At 33.6% G+C, this 17,362-nt stretch overlaps 1 pseudogene; it reads right to left on the reverse strand.

The window, feature by feature from the left end:
• LOC100925667 overlaps positions 1-17,362 on the reverse strand; it is a 32,281-nt pseudogene that overhangs the window by 10,137 nt on the left and 4,782 nt on the right.

The raw sequence follows: 17,362 nt of genomic DNA on the forward strand, positions 1-17,362 counted from the left end.
TGGTGTGCTCATTAATTTCTCTACATTGTTTATGTAATCTATTTCACTGATCAGCCTCTCTTTTTCTTACACAATGCCAAATTGCTTTAATGATCAGAATTAATAGTATATTTTGAGATCTGGCATTATTTCCTTTTCATTTATTTTTATTGATTCTCTTGATATTCTTGACTTCATGTTCCTCCAATTGAATTATGCTATTATCTTTCCTCTTTTTATAATATAATCCTTTAGTAGTTTGATTGGTATGGCACCGAATAAATAAATTAATTTAAGTAGTATTATCATTATTATTACATTGGATTAGCTTTTATTAACTTTTAAGTCATATCATGTCATTCATATTGAGGTTATAATCAATTAGTCCTCTATATTTCACATTTCTTTGAATATAACTACAATCAGGTATGTCTGTACAGAAATTTTATCATTTCCGTACAAATAGTCACCCTCTGAGAAAGCAGATTTTTTTTTTTTGCTAGAACTAGATGTGTCTTTCTTTCAACAATGATTTTTTTAAAAAATCACATTATATATAATATTTTGTGCTTTACTAATTCTTTACATGTGTTATATATTTTAATATTTTTGATTTAGGCTCTTACTACCAAGCTGGCTTGTAGATTGATTACTTAACTCTTATTCTTTGCTATAAGATTCATCTCTGTTTTATATAACTCAATCTCATTAGATATGGACATATTCCCCAGCCTTTGTGGGTAGTCACAATCTAATGAATAGTATCATGTTCTACCACATGTATGCATTGTGGAATCTTGCATTGTTTTTAATTTTATAAACTAATCTAATCCATTTTAAGAATGATAATCACAAAATTTCAGAAAGAAATTCCTTTTGAGGATTAGTTGTGCTGATTCTTTTTGTGTATGATGTGGCATTGATTTTAGTAAGCCCAAGAATAAAACAATCTTTTCAGTATTATTCTAAGTCACTAAAAGGGAGGCAAGAATAACAATCGAAATATAAAAAAGACTGAAATAATACATAAGTTCAAAGTAAGACACACAATTGCATAGGTAACCTATTGAGCTAATCCTTTAGTACTTGTATATTCAGCCTAACTAGCCATTGAGCTTGAGTCAGAACTGAATTGATGGAAGAGATCAAAGTAAACTGAATTTGGAAAATTATACAAGTTTCCTATGATTAGAAGATGATTACTATCTTAAAAACCTTTTAAAAAAAACTATTATCATAGTGATGTGATATGGCAATGGATTAAGAAATACAATGAGCTCAGAAGTGTCAGAATTGCAGAGGACAAAGTTGCAATTGGGAGATTCATAGTGGAAGTTTAGATTGCTACATGTTAGTCAATATAGATTATCCTTGAGAAGTACCAAAAAAGACATCATCAGTTGAGTGATCAGATTACAAAATGGGTCTTTCATACAGTGATTGCAAAAGATAAAAGAAATTGTCTATAAACCCACACATAAATGTATGTATATGTGTATGTGTTTATGGACAATTTCTTTTGCATATATATATATATATATATATATATATATAAAATATACACACATTTATATATGTATACATATTGTATGTATGTATATATAGAGATATGTATGTATATGTATATATATATATATAGATGTAGATATGTACATACATGTATATATGTAGAGAGATTAAAAAAGAGGGATCCATCCATTTATTTATTCATTTAGTTAGTTGTTCATTTGTTTCAGTTTTGTCTGATTCTTCTTGATCCTATTTTTTTTTTTTGACAAAGATACTTAAATAATTTTCCTCTTCCTTGTCCTGAAGCAAGGAGCTGAGGCAAACAGGGTTAAATACCTTGTTAAATTAAAGGATCACATAGCTAGAAATATCTGAGGCTAGATTTGAACTCATGAAGACAAGTCTCCCCAGTTCCAAGCCCAGAGTACTCTCTGCTACGCTACCAACCTACACACCCACACCCACATATGTACACATACACACAGACATATGTTAATGTGTGTATGCATATGTGTGTATAGATATGTAATGTTAATATATAGCATGTGAGTTACATATTTGTATAATGTGTGTAGATAGCTATGGTTGTAACTATGAATATGTGTGTGCATACACACATAGACAGGTCATGATAGAGAAGAAAAAGACAGAGAAAGAGATAGAGAATCAGACAAACTCCACCAGTACTTAGGGTATATATATATATATATATATATATATATATATATATATAGATCTATATAATCTATAATATATATAATCTATAATCTATAAAATCTATATATCTATATAGATCTATATAGGTAGTGACTTGAATTTTCCTATATAATCTATAAAATCTATATATAATCTATAATCTATATAATCTATATATCTATATAATCTATAAAAATTAACAACAATTTTTGAAAATTATATGGAGTGGAAATGCAAAGGATGAGGAAGTTACCATGATTAAAGGAAGTAATCACATATGATTGCTTATGCTTTGAAACATTGCTAGCATTATAATAATCATTTTTTTCCCCAAAGTACCTGTGGACACCACAGTTTGTGCTGATGTAATTTATCTTATTTGGTAATGTGGCTTTTATACATGTATTTGTCTTTTAAACATTGGGTAATACTATGAACAGTCACCATATGAGTAATAGCATTATGACTTGATACTTCGGTACTTAATCCATACATATATACACATATGTATATATGTATATACATATATCAATAGTCATAAAAACTAGATAAGAAATTGAATGGTGGATCTATGGAATAGGTTAGATAGACATGACCCATTAAACAGTGACTATAATAATATAGTATTTGATAAAAAGATTCAAACCTCAAAGTTCAGCTATTGGAATAAGAACTCATTATTTCATAAAAATTGCTGGAAAAATTGGGAAATAGTATACCAAAAATTTGGCATAAATCTACATCTTACCCCTCCCATACCAAAATAAGATCAAAATGGTACATATTTTGGGCATAAAAGGAGATACTATAAGCAATTTAGGAGAGCAAGGGATAGTTTACCTATCAAATCTTTCGCAAAGGGAAGAATTTATGACTAAATAAAAACTAGAGAACATTATGAAATGTAAAACATGTTCTGAACCCAAGGATATATATATATATAAATTTTATCTAGCTCTATGTAGTAACTTTTCTTGGCAGTTTGATTGGTATGGCACTGCACAACTAGACCAATTCATGTAGAATTGTCATTTTTGACATGAGCAATTGATATTTTTCTAGTTGTTTAGATAAGACTTTATTTGTGTGAGAAGTGTTTTGTAATTGTGTTTATATAATTCCTGGTTTTATCTTAAGTAGACTTACGCAAATTTTATTTTGTCAACAAGTTATCTTAAATGTAATTTCTATTCCTATCTTTTGCTGCAGGGCTTTGTCAGTAATATATAGAAATGATTATGATTTGTGTGGGTTAATTTTATATCCTGCAACTTTGTTAAAGCTGTAAATTGTTTCATGTAGATTTTTGGATGATTCTTTAGGATTTTCTAAGTATATCATCATATTATCTGCAAAGAATGATTGCTTATTCTAATTCCTTTAAATTTCTTTTTCTTATTGCTAAAGCTAACAATTCTAGTACAATTATTGAATAATAGTAGTGATAAAGGGCATCCTTGTTTTACACCATATCTTATTGAGAACATGTCCAGCTTTTCCCTATTAGAAATAATGCTTGCTGATGGTTTTAAATAAATGCTGCTTATTACTTGAAGGAAAACTCATTTTATTCCTAGGCTCTTTAGTGCTTTTCATAGGAATGGGTGCTATATTTTGTCAACAGTTTTTTTCTGTATCTATTGAGATTATCATGTGATTTCGGTTAGTTTTGTTATTGATATGGTTGCTTATGGTACTATTTTCTCTGAATATTGAAACAGTCCTGCATTCCTGGTATAAATCCCACTTGGTCATATTATGTTATCTTGCTGATAAGTGGTAATGCCTTTGCTAATATTCTCCTTAAAATTTTCACATCAATATTCATTTGGGAGTTTGGTCTACAATTTTCTTCCTCTATTTTGGCTCTTCTTGATTTAGATATCAGTAAAATATTTGTGTCACAGAAGAAATTTGGCAGGACACCTTCTTTAACCTATTTTTCCAAATAGTTTATATAGTATTGGAATTAATTGTTCCTTATATGTTTGGTAGAATTCACTTGTGAATCCTTCTGGTCCTGGAAAATTTTTCTTAGGGAGTTCATTAATGGCTTGTTCATTTTTTTTTCTAAAATTGGACTATTTAAGTAATTTATTTCCTCTATTAATCTGGACAATTTATTTTTTGTAAATACTCCTCCATTTTGGTTAGATTGTCAGATTTGCTGGCATACTGTTGGGAAAAATAGTTTCTAATTATTGCCTTAATTTCTTTTTCATTGATGGTAAGTTCATCCTTTTCATTTTTTGATTATAGTAATTTTTTTCTTTCCTTTTTCTAATCAAATTAGCCAAAGGTTTTCTATTTTGTGTTTTTTCATAAAACCAACTCTTAGTTCTAGTAATTAGTTCAATAGTTTTCTTAGTTTCACTTTAATTAATCTCTCCTTTGAGTTTCAGAATTTCTAATTTGGTATTTAATTGGGGGGTTTCAATTTGTTCTTTTCCTAGCTTTTTTTTTTTTTTTTTTTTTTTTTTTTTTAGTTGCATGCCTAATTCACTGATTTCCTCTTCTCTATTTTATTCATATAACTATTTGGAGATATAAAATTTCTCCTAAGAACTGCTTTTGCTACATCCAATAAGTTTTAGTATGTTGTCCCATTGTCATTCTCTTGGGTGAAATTATTGATTGTTTTTACAATTTGTTCTTTGACCCACTCATTTTTTAGAATTATATAATTTAATTTCCAATTGGTTTAGTCTATCTTTCCCTGAATCTCTATTGAATATTTTTTTATTATATCATGGTCTAAAAAGATAGTATTTGCTTTGTCTGCCTTTCTGCATTTGATTGAGAGGTTTTTATGCCCTAATACACGGTCAACTTTTGTGTAGGTGCCATGTACTGCTGAGAAAAATGTATATTGCTTTCTGTCCCTATTCAATTTTCTCTAGAGGTCTATCATGTATGTTTTCTAGGATTCTATTAACCTCTCTAGTTTTTCTTGTTCATTTTGTGATATTATAGGATTCTACTTTTTAACCCTCTATAGTATTTCCTTCCATTTTATAGGAGAGTTCATCCCATTCACATTCACAGTTATGATTACTAGTTCTGTATTTCCCTTCATCCTATTTTTTCCCCTGTGTATATTTTTGTTCTCTCTTTCCACCCTATGCCTTCTTAGTAGTGTTTTGTTTCATCTCACCCCCATTTGCTCTCACTTCTATCATCCCTTATTCCCTTTTTTTATCCCTTTCTCCTAGTGTTTCTACCTTTTCTTCTATCCCAGCCCCTCCCTTTCCTTACCCTTTCTCCTCCTACTTCCTTATAGATTAATATAAATTTCTATACCCTACTTAGTGATTTTTACTCCCTCTCCAAGCCAAATCTGATGAGATTAAGTTTCAGACAATGCATACTCCCTTCCTTCTTTTGTCTTTTATGTTTCTTCATGTGATCTAATTTTTTTTCTATTTTACCTCCCCTTTCATTTTCTCCCAGTTCTATCCTTATTCTTCTTTGATATCATGTCAGAGTCTCTTTATAGCTACATCTTCCATACATATATGCCCTCTCTAACTGTCCCAATAATAGATATGGTTCACAAGAGTTAAATATTCAATGAAAAGGTATTCTAGGCCCTACAATATTTTAGAAGCTGCCAGATCCTTAATAATCCTGTTGCTTCTTGATACATGAATTGTTTTTTCCTGGAAGGATACAGTAATTTTTCCTTAAGACTATAGTTCTGGAGATGTCTCTTTGGGTTTTCCTTGTGGGATTTCTTTTCAGAGGGGATTAATGGATTCTTTCAATGAGTATTTCACCCTCTAGTTCTATTATATTAGAGCATTTTTCCTTGACATTTTTGGTCATTGCCTTTGGGTAGACCAATATTTTAGAAATTATTTCTCCCAGATCTATTTTCTGGGTCAGTTGTTTTTCCAGTGAAGTATTTTACAATTTCTTCTATTTTTTCATTCCTTTTAGATTGTTTGACTTATTCTTGATGTCTTATAGAATCAATAGGTTCCCTCTGCCCAGTTCTAGTTTTTTAATGTGTGATTTTCTTTGATTACCTTAGTATCTCTTTTTCTGTTTGTTTAATTCTATTTTTTAAGGTGCTGTTTTCTTCAGTGGATTATTATTTTTTTTTCATTTAACCTACCATGTTTTTTTTTTTTAATTGACTTCTTCAGTGTATTGTTTTGTTTTGTTTTTGTATTTGGCCAATTGTATTTTTGACTTGTTTTGTTCATTGGATTTCCCCTCCTTCCCCTCCCCCCATTTCACAGGTACTGATTTTCTTCAGACAATTTCTGTGTTTCCTTTCCCAAAGTTCTCATTTTCTTTCTCTGTTTTTCTTCTAATTCTCTTTTTAGCTCCTTTTTGAATTCCTTTAAGAGAGCTTTTTGAGTTGGTCTCAAATTTTTGAGTTGGTCTCCAATTTTTTGAGTTGAGATCAGCTTATAAGATGCTTTGAGGCTTTATTTGGAGACATTTTTGCCTTTATTGTCCTCAGGATTTGAAGTCTGTTCTTCCTTATCTCCATAATACCTATTTATGATCAGCGATCATTTTTGCTTTTTTTGCTCATTTTTAAAGGTCGAAGTCTGCTTGGGCAAAGGAGGATTGTCCCAAGCTTACTCTACAGGAGACCTTGCTTTCACACTGCCTTCACATACTTGGAGCTTATGCTGTCAGTTTTCTTCCTGTGCTGGATGAGTATGGCCAACTCCCACTTATTATGATGGGATTCAGGGACTCACTATATGCCTTCTGTAGTTATACTTGTAGTCTCACAACTATTTGCCAATCTATTGGCTTCTGTCAGGGCCAAGTATAGAACACTGCTGTATTTTGGCTAAAAGCTTCCCACTAGATTCCCCCAGCACACAGAAGAGTCTCTGCCCTGGGCTTCCCTGTGCTGTGCTGTGCCTATGAGAGGCAGTATCCCTCCCTGTCTGATTTAGACAGACCTTTCCTGAAGTTCTTTTAAAATATTTTCTGTTGGAAAATTGTAACATTGCAAATATTTTTGAGTTTTGTCACTCTAAAACTTGTTCAGAATCTTGATCTCTTGATGACCTTAAGGAAGACAGGAAGAATTTAGACAAAGATATGTCTATTCTCCACTTCCCACCTATTGTATTTTTTAAGAAATTGTTTTCTTCAGTTTTTTTTCTTTTCCTTTTCCAAGCTGTTCACTATCTCTCACATATTTCTCGTTTCTTTTCTCATTTTTTCTTCTACCTCTCTTATTTACCTTTTAAAATCTTTTGTGAACACTTTTAACATGCCTCTTTGAACTTGAGACCAATTCATATCACTTTTTGAGATTTCTTCTGTGGCATTTTGTTCTTTTGTGAATTGCTGCTTTGGCCTTCCCTGTCACTGTAGTAACAGTTTTTTATCAGTTCTTTTCTGTTTCTTGCTCTTTTTTTCATTCTCTCCTTTCTTTTCTGCCTTTTATAGTTGATCTCTGCTCCTAGGGTAAAAGGGGTTTTGTTACAAGCTTCTTGTACAATTCTAAGCATTGGATGTTTTCATAGGGGCCACTTGTGTTTAGTATCTTGTTTATAGTAGGAGGTAGTCTTACCTGTTCTCTTCTAGAAACAAACTGTTTTCCTAGGCTGGAAATTTGCCAGAGGCCCCTTGTGTTTGATGATTTGCTCACAGCAAAGGATAGCCCTACCTACTCTCTCCAGATAACAGCCTGTTTTCCCTGGTTATCAATTTGACTTTAGAATGGGGACTATAGGCTGCCCCATTAATCTGCTTCACTACTGAACCAGGACCAAGGGTATCAGTTGCTGATCCTCTGTGGTTGAGTTTTTCCTGGCTTTTTTTGGACACTGTCTGAACTGAGTTGAACACCCCTTTTACCCCAGTGAGACTGACCTTTTTTGAAGTGTTTCCAATCTATGTTGAGCTGGAGCATGGTTTCATTCCATCAGACTCAGTTCAGAGGCTTGGTTTCATGTAGATTTCCAGGGAAACTAGGAAAACTTCAGCAGCTTCCTGACTTCATTATGCCAAATGGCTCCACCCCCAGAACTTGGGTTCAGAACATATTACATCCTAGGTTTCATAAGACTTGTTAATTGTCACAGAGTTACACACACACACACATACACACACACACACACACACACATATATGTATAAAATCAACTAGTTTACTTTAGATCTCCTGAGCTAGGTATTTCTTTTTTTTTTTTTTTTTAATAGCCTTTTATTTACAGGATATATACATGGGTAACTTTACAGCATTAACAATTGCCAAACCTCTTGTTCCAATTTTTCACCTCTTACCCCCCCCACCCCCTCCCCTAGATGGCAGGATGACCAGTAGATGTTAAATATATTAAAATATAAATTAGATACACAATAAGTATACATGACCAAAACGTTATTTTGCTGTACAAAAAGAATCAGACTCTGAAATATTGTACAATTAGCTTGTGAAGGAAATCAAAAATGCAGGTGTGCATAAATATAGGGATTGGGAATTCAATGTAATGGTTTTTAGTCATCTCCCAGAGTTCTTTTTCTGGGCATAGCTAGTTCAGTTCATTACTGCTCCATTAGAAATGATTTGGTTGATCTCGTTGCTGAGGATGGCCTGGTCCATCAGAACTGGTCATCATATAGTATTGTTGTTGAAGTATATAATGATCTCCTGGTCCTGCTCATTTCACTCAGCATCAGTTCGTGTAAGTCTCTCCAGGCCTTTCTGAAATCATCCTGTTGGTCATTTCTTACAGAACAGTAATATTCCATAATTTTCATATACCACAATTTATTCAGCCATTCTCCAACTGATGGACATCCATTCAGTTTCCAGTTTCTAGCCACTACAAAAAGGGCTGCCACAAACATTCGTGCACATACAGGTCCCTTTCCCTTCTTTATAATCTCTTTGGGATATAATCCCAGTAGTAACACTGCTGGATCAAAGGGTATGCACAGTTTGATAACTTTTTGAGCATAGTTCCAAACTACTCTCCAAAATGGTTGGATTCGTTCACAACTCCACCAACAATGCATCAATGTCCCAGTTTTCCCGCATCCCCTCCAACAATCATCATTATTTTTTCCTGTCATCTTAGCCAATCTGACAGGTGTGTAGTGGTATCTTAGAGTTGTCTTAATTTGCATTTCTCTGATTAATAATGACTTGGAGCATCTTTTCATATGACTAGAAATAGTTTCAATTTCTTCATCTGAGAATTGTCTGTTCATATCCTTTGACCATTTTTCAATTGGAGAATGGCTTGATTTTTTATAAATTAGAGTTAATTCTCTATATATTTTGGAAATGAGGCCTTTATCAGAACCTTTGACTGTAAAAATATTTTCCCAGTTTATTGCTTCCCTTCTAATCTTGTCTGCATTAGTTTTGTTTGTACAAAAACTTTTCAGTTTGGTATAATCGAAATTTTCTATTTTGTGATCAGTAATGATCTCTAGTTCTGCTTTGGTCATAAAGACCTTCCCCTTCCACAGGTCTGAGAGGTAAACTATCCTATGTTCCTCTAATTTATTAATAATTTCATTCTTTATGCCTAGGTCATGAACCCATTTTGACCTTATCTTGGTGTACGGCGTTAAGTATGGATCAATGCCTAGTTTCTGCCATATTAGTTTCCAATTTTCCCAGCAATTTTTATCAAACAGTAAGTTCTTATCCCAAAAGCTGGGATCTTTGGGTTTGTCAAAGACTAGGTTGCTATATTTGTTGACTGTTTTATCCCTTGAACCTAATCTATTCCACTGATCAACTAATCTATTCCTTAGCCAATACCAAATAGTTTTGGTAACTGCTGCTCTATAATATAATTTTAGATCTGGTACAGCTAAGCCACCATCATTTGATTTTTTTTTCATTAATTCCCTTGAAATTCTTGACCTTTTGTCTTTCCATATGAACTTTGTTGTTATTTTTTCTAGCTGACCTAGGTATTTCAAGATAAAGTAAAATTCTAGGGTAAGAGATCCCTAAAACATGTATAATCCCCAATGCCACTATCTCACACCAATGCATCTCTATTATATAAAATCCAATGGAATTTTTCAGTCAAGCTTAGAGATTATACTGACATTTTCATTTCACCAAACCATAAAGTCCATAATCTTTATGGCACTTTCCATATGTTGCTTCTCATTTTATTAACTTTTTTTCTTCCTTTCAGTCTAATTTGATGTTAAAAAAATGCAACTGTAGTTCCCAGGGTAAATCAAATCACAAATAATGATTTCTTTTCCCAAAAATGTTGGTTTTCTTCAGAATCAGGGTACATTCACCACTTCATTGTTGTGGTTAATGTGTAGATGTCTACTTCCTTTATCATATATAGGAAGACTATGATTCATTGATGTTTAAATTGATATATTGTACAAAGCGTAGACAAGCTCAATCAATGATAATTCAGTATAATTCAATGAAAGAAGTCTTGATCTGACACAGTATATACCAAACCACTTTGTAGATATAGGGATATGACAGCTATGGGAGAAGCATAGGTAGCATGACGTGAAGAAAAATGCTGAATACCATTCTCCTCTTACCATTTCCATTTATTTCCTGAGACTCCTTCCAAAAATTCGGAGGAAAAAATCCAAAACACAATGAATTATAGAGGTGTCATACTAGTAACACTTGTCCCTCCCTTTTATGTGTTCCATTGTTTTTTTTTTCAAATTCATCAAGCAATCTAAGTGATAGATGGGGAGTTGAGGATCCAGTATCTATATATTATGGAGACATGTTAATTATATTTTCCGTTATATTCTTCCTGTTTAAATTCTTCAATGAAAATAATAGATATTACTATGGAAAGCAGAGTAGTAATTAATATGACTGTATAATATAATAAACTAACAAAATGAGGACTCCCAACTACCTGAAAATTGCATATTTAGACACTTGCTAATTTTTGTTTTTTAAGGACAGAACTATAACTCTTTCTGTAACTACTTTCATCTGAGATAAAATATGGCTTTTGGCCCCTGAAATTTTAGCTTTCCCTAAACTTAAGGAGAAAAAGGAGGAAACAAATATGAATTAAAAATTACCAATACTCTCCCACAGGCTTTCCCCCCACATAAACATGCAGAATTTGCAAAGTGCTATTCCCCCTCTCCCATTCATTTTTCTTTTGAAAGAGACAATGTACAGTCCAATGTATCTTCTATCATTTCTAAACTAAATGAGTTCTATTTAATAGCAATTGAAGAAGAGTTTGTGAGGAAAATATTGTAAATAAATCTTTCACAATGGCCATTTAATTATTTCTTTCATTTCCCACTTGTCTATACCCTTATCTACTCATTCTTACATTCCTGCAACAGTTGCTAATTGAAGACCTTGCCTTGACTTTCTCTAGATGCACCTTTCTTCAATTCATCTTGCTATCAGCTTCATCTAAAACATTACTTTTATTAACACAGCAAGTCACATTCTTGCTCACAAAACCTCTGGGAACTCACCATTTGATTGAATAAAATCCATTCTCTTTAACTTATCACTTGAGTTCCAGTCATGGGTACAAGAATTTCAGTCAAGAGGACTGGGCGAGGAATGAAATTCAAATATCTGAGGGGATTAATTTTTTAGTCAGGAATCTCATCATATGAGAACAAAACAGGAAAGAGTTGTGGATAGAGCACTAGGCTTGAAGTCAGGGACTTCTGAGTTCAAATCCTGGTCCTGTGCAACTCTAGGTAAGTCCCTTTAATTCTTTGTGTCTTATATTCTTCATCTGTAAAATAAGGAGGTCATGGCCTCTAAAGTATATACTACATCTAAATCAATGAAGCTATGATTATATAATCTATCATTAGGTACTAGGTTGACAAAGCAGTTAGTTGGGACCCCAGCAATTAGTAACCAACTTTAAACTAGGTTAGAGTATGATCAGCTGCAAGATGGACTTTAAGACAACAGCTACCCAAATAGATCTGAGAACTGGAAGGACAAAAGACTCTGTCTATATTGTTCACAATTCACTGGAAGATATTGCTAGACTAAAGAGCACTGTATTTCTTCTAAAAGCAATATTTCCAATAAAGCCATGGTAGGTGAGATGAGCAGGTCAACATAGAAGTGTATAATTCACCAATTTCTAAGTTATTATAATTAGAGTCATAATATTATATTATGCAGATATTATTGGGCCACACTTGGAAATGCTACTTTTTGCAAAGAAACATACCTCCTAGGCCCATTGACAGTGGGAGAAATGGAAAGAAAATAAATTGTTAGGATATGTGCAGTCCCAATCTCACATAGATGCTTATACATTTTTCTCAGCTGGCATCAGACAGGAGGAAAGCTGGGAACAGGTAGCACAGACCAAAACTTAGCTGGGCTTTGAAAGTATATTTCTTCAACGTATTGTTTTTCAACTTTGTCTATACATGTCTCCAAACCTCTAGGACAAATTGAATTAATGCCAACTTCTAGTCAAAGTGATATGCAGGTGATTATTAATTACAATTCTGATTCTAGCTGAGAAATAGTTTTTTTTTGGGGGGGGGTTTCTTTGGGTAAGGGAGGCACCCTATCCCAATGACAAGGAATCTTTTTTATATAATCTTGAAGATAGGATTACTGGATTCATAATGCTTTCCACTCACAAAAGTGGCTTTCAAAAGGGAAGATAGAGTTTAAGGAATAACCCACTCTTAGAATTGTATTCTGTCATCCAAATTGTATGCATCTATTAAATACCTGTGGTATGCCAGACACTAGGTTAGGCACAGGTAAAACAGACAAAAAAATAAACAGTATTTACCAAAAAGGAGTAGAAAGGAACTTAGAGATCATCTACCTATACATAGAAGGTATTCTTTACAACCTTCTTGATAGATAACCATTCAGACCAGCAAGACTATCCAATCTAATCGACATTTCCAGTGATGGGAAACTCACTATTTATAACAAACTAGCCATTTTTGAATAATTGATAAATAATTTTCACATTTTTTAAAAAAACAAGTTATTTACCATGCTGAGCTAAAATCCTTCTTCCAGTAATCTTCTTTATGTTTTATGTTTAGCTCTTCAATATGCAAAAAGATATCACATTATCCCTAAATCTTGTCTTCAACAGGATAATTAAACAAATATTTTTTGAGAATCTACAGTGTACCAAACATTGTACTAGGCTTTGAGGGTACAAAAAGGAAAAGGAAATGTTGTTTGTTCTCAAGTAACTTTTGTTCTATTTGGGATAAGTCATTACTAATGCACAAATTAATAAAGATAAAACAGACAGAAAATAGATGGAGGGTTAAAAACTGATAGCTTAAAAAAAAAAGTATGGGGCTATCTCTGAAGTGGAACCTTAGCAGTTGTTCAATGGTACAGCTTTGAGGCAGAAGTAAGAAAGACATACCTTTTATACACAAGGGACCAGGAGATGAATATACTCATTTCGTTTTGTTGTTCTTCATATCAAGTGCTTTTAACCTTTATTATCCTGCTCTTTTTAGGACACACACACACACACACACACACGCACATATATATCTGAAAAAAGAAAAAAAAAAGCAATCAGAATAGAATGTTAGTATGTGATATCCAGATGTGATATTTCTAGTTCAGTAGGACTATTTTCTCATGGTGTGACGGAGAAGGTCACTGCATTTGGCAGCCATAAAATCTGGATTCAACCTGTAGCAACTATTTTCCTTATTCATCAAGTTGCTTAAACTTTCAAATTCAGTTTCTTCCTTTGCAAAAGGATGATAGTAATACTGACATTACCTATTTCACAATGTGAAGTGTAATAAGAATCATATAAGACATAAAAAGTACCTTTTATAGGAGTATTGTAGACATGTACAATAATTATGTCTTGTTTTTGCCGTGTATTGCCAGCATTTATCTTGGCCACTGGCATTCAGTAGATATTTATTTAATACCTGTAGATTTATTTACTTAAAAAAATGATGATGACAATTATCAAAACTGCCCCCCCAAAACAAAAACCAACAACAACAAAAAAAAAAACACTTTTGGATTGGATAGATTGGATAGAGTGTACCACTCTAGTTGGAGGGATTATAATCCAGCATAGTGATAGCTATCAACTGGCAGGAGAGACAGAGCTTTCCTAGAACCTTCAAGTGAGTTGGGGACTGACAGGTAGAGAGAGGGAAATGATCTAAAACCATTGGTGCTTCCAAAACTTTAAAAAAAAAGGAGGGAAGGAAGGAGGGAAGGAATGAAGGAACAGAAGGAAGGAAGGAAGGAAGGAAAAAAGAAAGGAAGGAAAGAAGGAAGAAAGGAAAGAAGGAAAGAGGGAAAGAAGGAAGGAAGGAAGGAAGAAAAAGTAAAGAAAAGGTCTTTCTTGCCTTTTTCCCCTTCCCTTTACTCTGTCTTCTGGGCTCAGTGTAGGGGATTATTTATATTATGTTATTATTATTATTTATTATTATGTTATTTATAAATTGATATTTTAGCTGAGAAAAAAAGATACTGTAGGGTTTTCCATTTCTTTCTCTAACTCATTTTATAGTTGAAGAAACGGGAAAACAAGAGTTAAATGGTTTGCCTAGTAAATGTCTGATTTGAATTCAGGTCTTTCTGACTCCAACTCTGGTGCTCTATTCACTGTATCACTCAGCTGTCTTGGACAATAATCTTTTGTATTACACAATTTAGCACTTGTTATATTCCTTAAAGTTGTTTCTTTAAGATGAGCTTTATCTTTACAGCTGCATTGAAGGTTTCTTTAGGAGAGGATTTACATGTTCCTTTTTTTATTCCCAGAATATCTGGCATATGGATGGCAAACAATGATCTAATCATTCATTTAGTCAAGTACCTACTGTGTGCAGAGCACTGGCAACTGAGAGAAGGTCCTCAATAAAATTCCTAGTTAATTTTACTGGGGGTGAACTACTCATCATTAATCTGCCCATTTTTCTCACCACCTGGCCCTTTTTTTGAAAAAAATAAAGTTGTCCACAACCTACATTGCAACCCTTCTGCCTCCAGTTTTCTGCTTAACCATGCATCCAGGAGGAGGAAAATATATTTATTGGACAACAAGGAGATATGGCTGTGTGTTTTTAATTATTATATTTTTGTCATTTTCAAATTTAAACCTGTGCATACCAAATAGCTGCTTTGGAAAACCTGGAATTTTGGCTTTCCCTTTCCTTCAGACCTATAGTTCAAATGAATTTTCATCAGGCACCTGTTTTCAGTTCATGCTGAGAAAACACAGGTGTTTGGAGGCTTAAAACTCCCATTTTTCACCTGCAGGGAATCAACATTGTCTCCTGTGCCTTGGCACCCAGCTCTCTGCCCCTCCTAACATACAGAGAACCAATAAGCATGATCGTTTTCCATTCTGACACCATTCTCTTCATACATCTAGCTTATGCCAATCACCCGCCAAGTCTGTCCTCATTTGGCTTTGCTTTTTGAAACTGGCAGAAACTTAAGTATGAGGTATTCACACTTTGTTCCCTAATCACTGCAATGGGGGATGCTATTTGTCCTTGTGCCACTCTGAGCTACAGTGTTCCACTCATAGGTTCTGAGAGCCAGGGATTTTGTTGTTGTTGTGGTTTTGGTCTTGGTTTTTTTGTTTGTTTGTTTTTAGTAGAGCATTAGGTCTTGAGGGTAAGGGGAGTGAAGAAGTGATCATAGATATATTAGCTGATGTTGAGCTTTAGTTGAAATACTCAGGGGAGGGCTAGCAGAAGTCTGATAAAAGTGTTCTAAAGTCATACCCTTTCAATTCCACATGGTCAGAAATCATAGGATTTTAGATTTCAATCTAAAAGAGTTCTATTTGATTATATGTTGAATTCCAACTTTGCATTTGAGAAAACTGAAATTTAGAACAGTAAAATGATTTGTCAGTCACACAGATAATAAGGGACAAGTATCAAATCTAGTTCACTAACAGAAAATTAAGTGCTCTTTCAATGGTAGTAAGCTATCTTCCTCATTTTCAAATGCTACCAGTCTTTCAAAGTCTACATATTACTTCTTCCTTCACTATCCTGATAAATACATCCTAGTCTACAAACTTGTTTATTTCTTGTTTATTGTTATATTTATGTTGAGGCAAAAGTATCCTTATAGTCAGCTGGGTTTGCAACCTTAGAGTCTTTCTCAAATTTTCTCGCATCCTCATTCTTCATTACATCAACTCTAGTCAATTCTACCTGCATAAAACCTTTTCCACCCATTTTTCCCTACTCACATAAACAACATCCTAGTTTAGACCCTCAGTTCTCATAATCAATACTGTATTTGACTTCATTTTAAAAAATATATTTTCTCTTCATATTCAACTCACACTAGAGTTAGAGAAAGAAATGGAAAACCCTACAGTATCTTTTTTTCTCAGCTAAAATATCAATTTATAAATAACAATAACAAATTAAAATTATAAAAATCTTTTCTGTTGTTAAGAATTAGACACTGATGTTATAAAAGACAGTCAGAATGATGAAAGAGAGGAAAACTAAAGGGAGAATGAATGTACAGTTTGAATGTTGGGTGACAATGAAACAGCCACACTCCACCGGTCTTCCCAGCTGAGAGCATTGTCTATAATCTATCTGAGGTATTTACAAATGGAGGAGTTGGGGAGGGGGAAGAAGGGGAAAGTGAAATGTATCTTAAATCCCAAACCCCAGAGATGGTCTAGCCCCATCTATCCTTCGTTTCAAACAACCTGGTATCTGCTAGGTTGCAGAGTGATAAAACAAAGGGATAAAACAGGAGGGGTTATAATCCAGCATAGTGATAGCTATCAACTGATAGGAGAGACAGAGCTTTCCTAGAACCTTCAGGTGAGTTGGGGACTGACAGGTAGAGAGAGGGAAATGATCTAAAAACCTTTGGTGCTTCCAAAACTTTAAAAAAAAAGGAGGGAAGGAAGGAGGGAAGGAGGGAAGGAATAAAGGAACGGAAGGAAGGAAAGAAGGAAGAAAGGAAGGAAAGAAGAGGGAAAGAAGGAAGAAAGGAAAGAAGGAAGGAAGAAAAAGTAAAGAAAAGGTCTTTATTGCCTTTTCCCCCTTCCCTTTACTCTGTCTTCTAGGCTCAGTGTAGGGCAAGATTAGTGGCTCCATCTAACCAGGAAGTAGAACCAAGGGGTCTCACATCCTACAGTGAATTAGAAGAGTTCCAATCCAAGTATAGGCAGATGAGAACAATTTGTTTCAATGGCCATGGAGGCAGGAGAAGCAGGTATTGT

Source organism: Sarcophilus harrisii, chromosome 1 (genome assembly GCF_902635505.1).
Source record: "Sarcophilus harrisii chromosome 1, mSarHar1.11, whole genome shotgun sequence".
Taxonomy (NCBI): domain Eukaryota; kingdom Metazoa; phylum Chordata; class Mammalia; order Dasyuromorphia; family Dasyuridae; genus Sarcophilus; species Sarcophilus harrisii.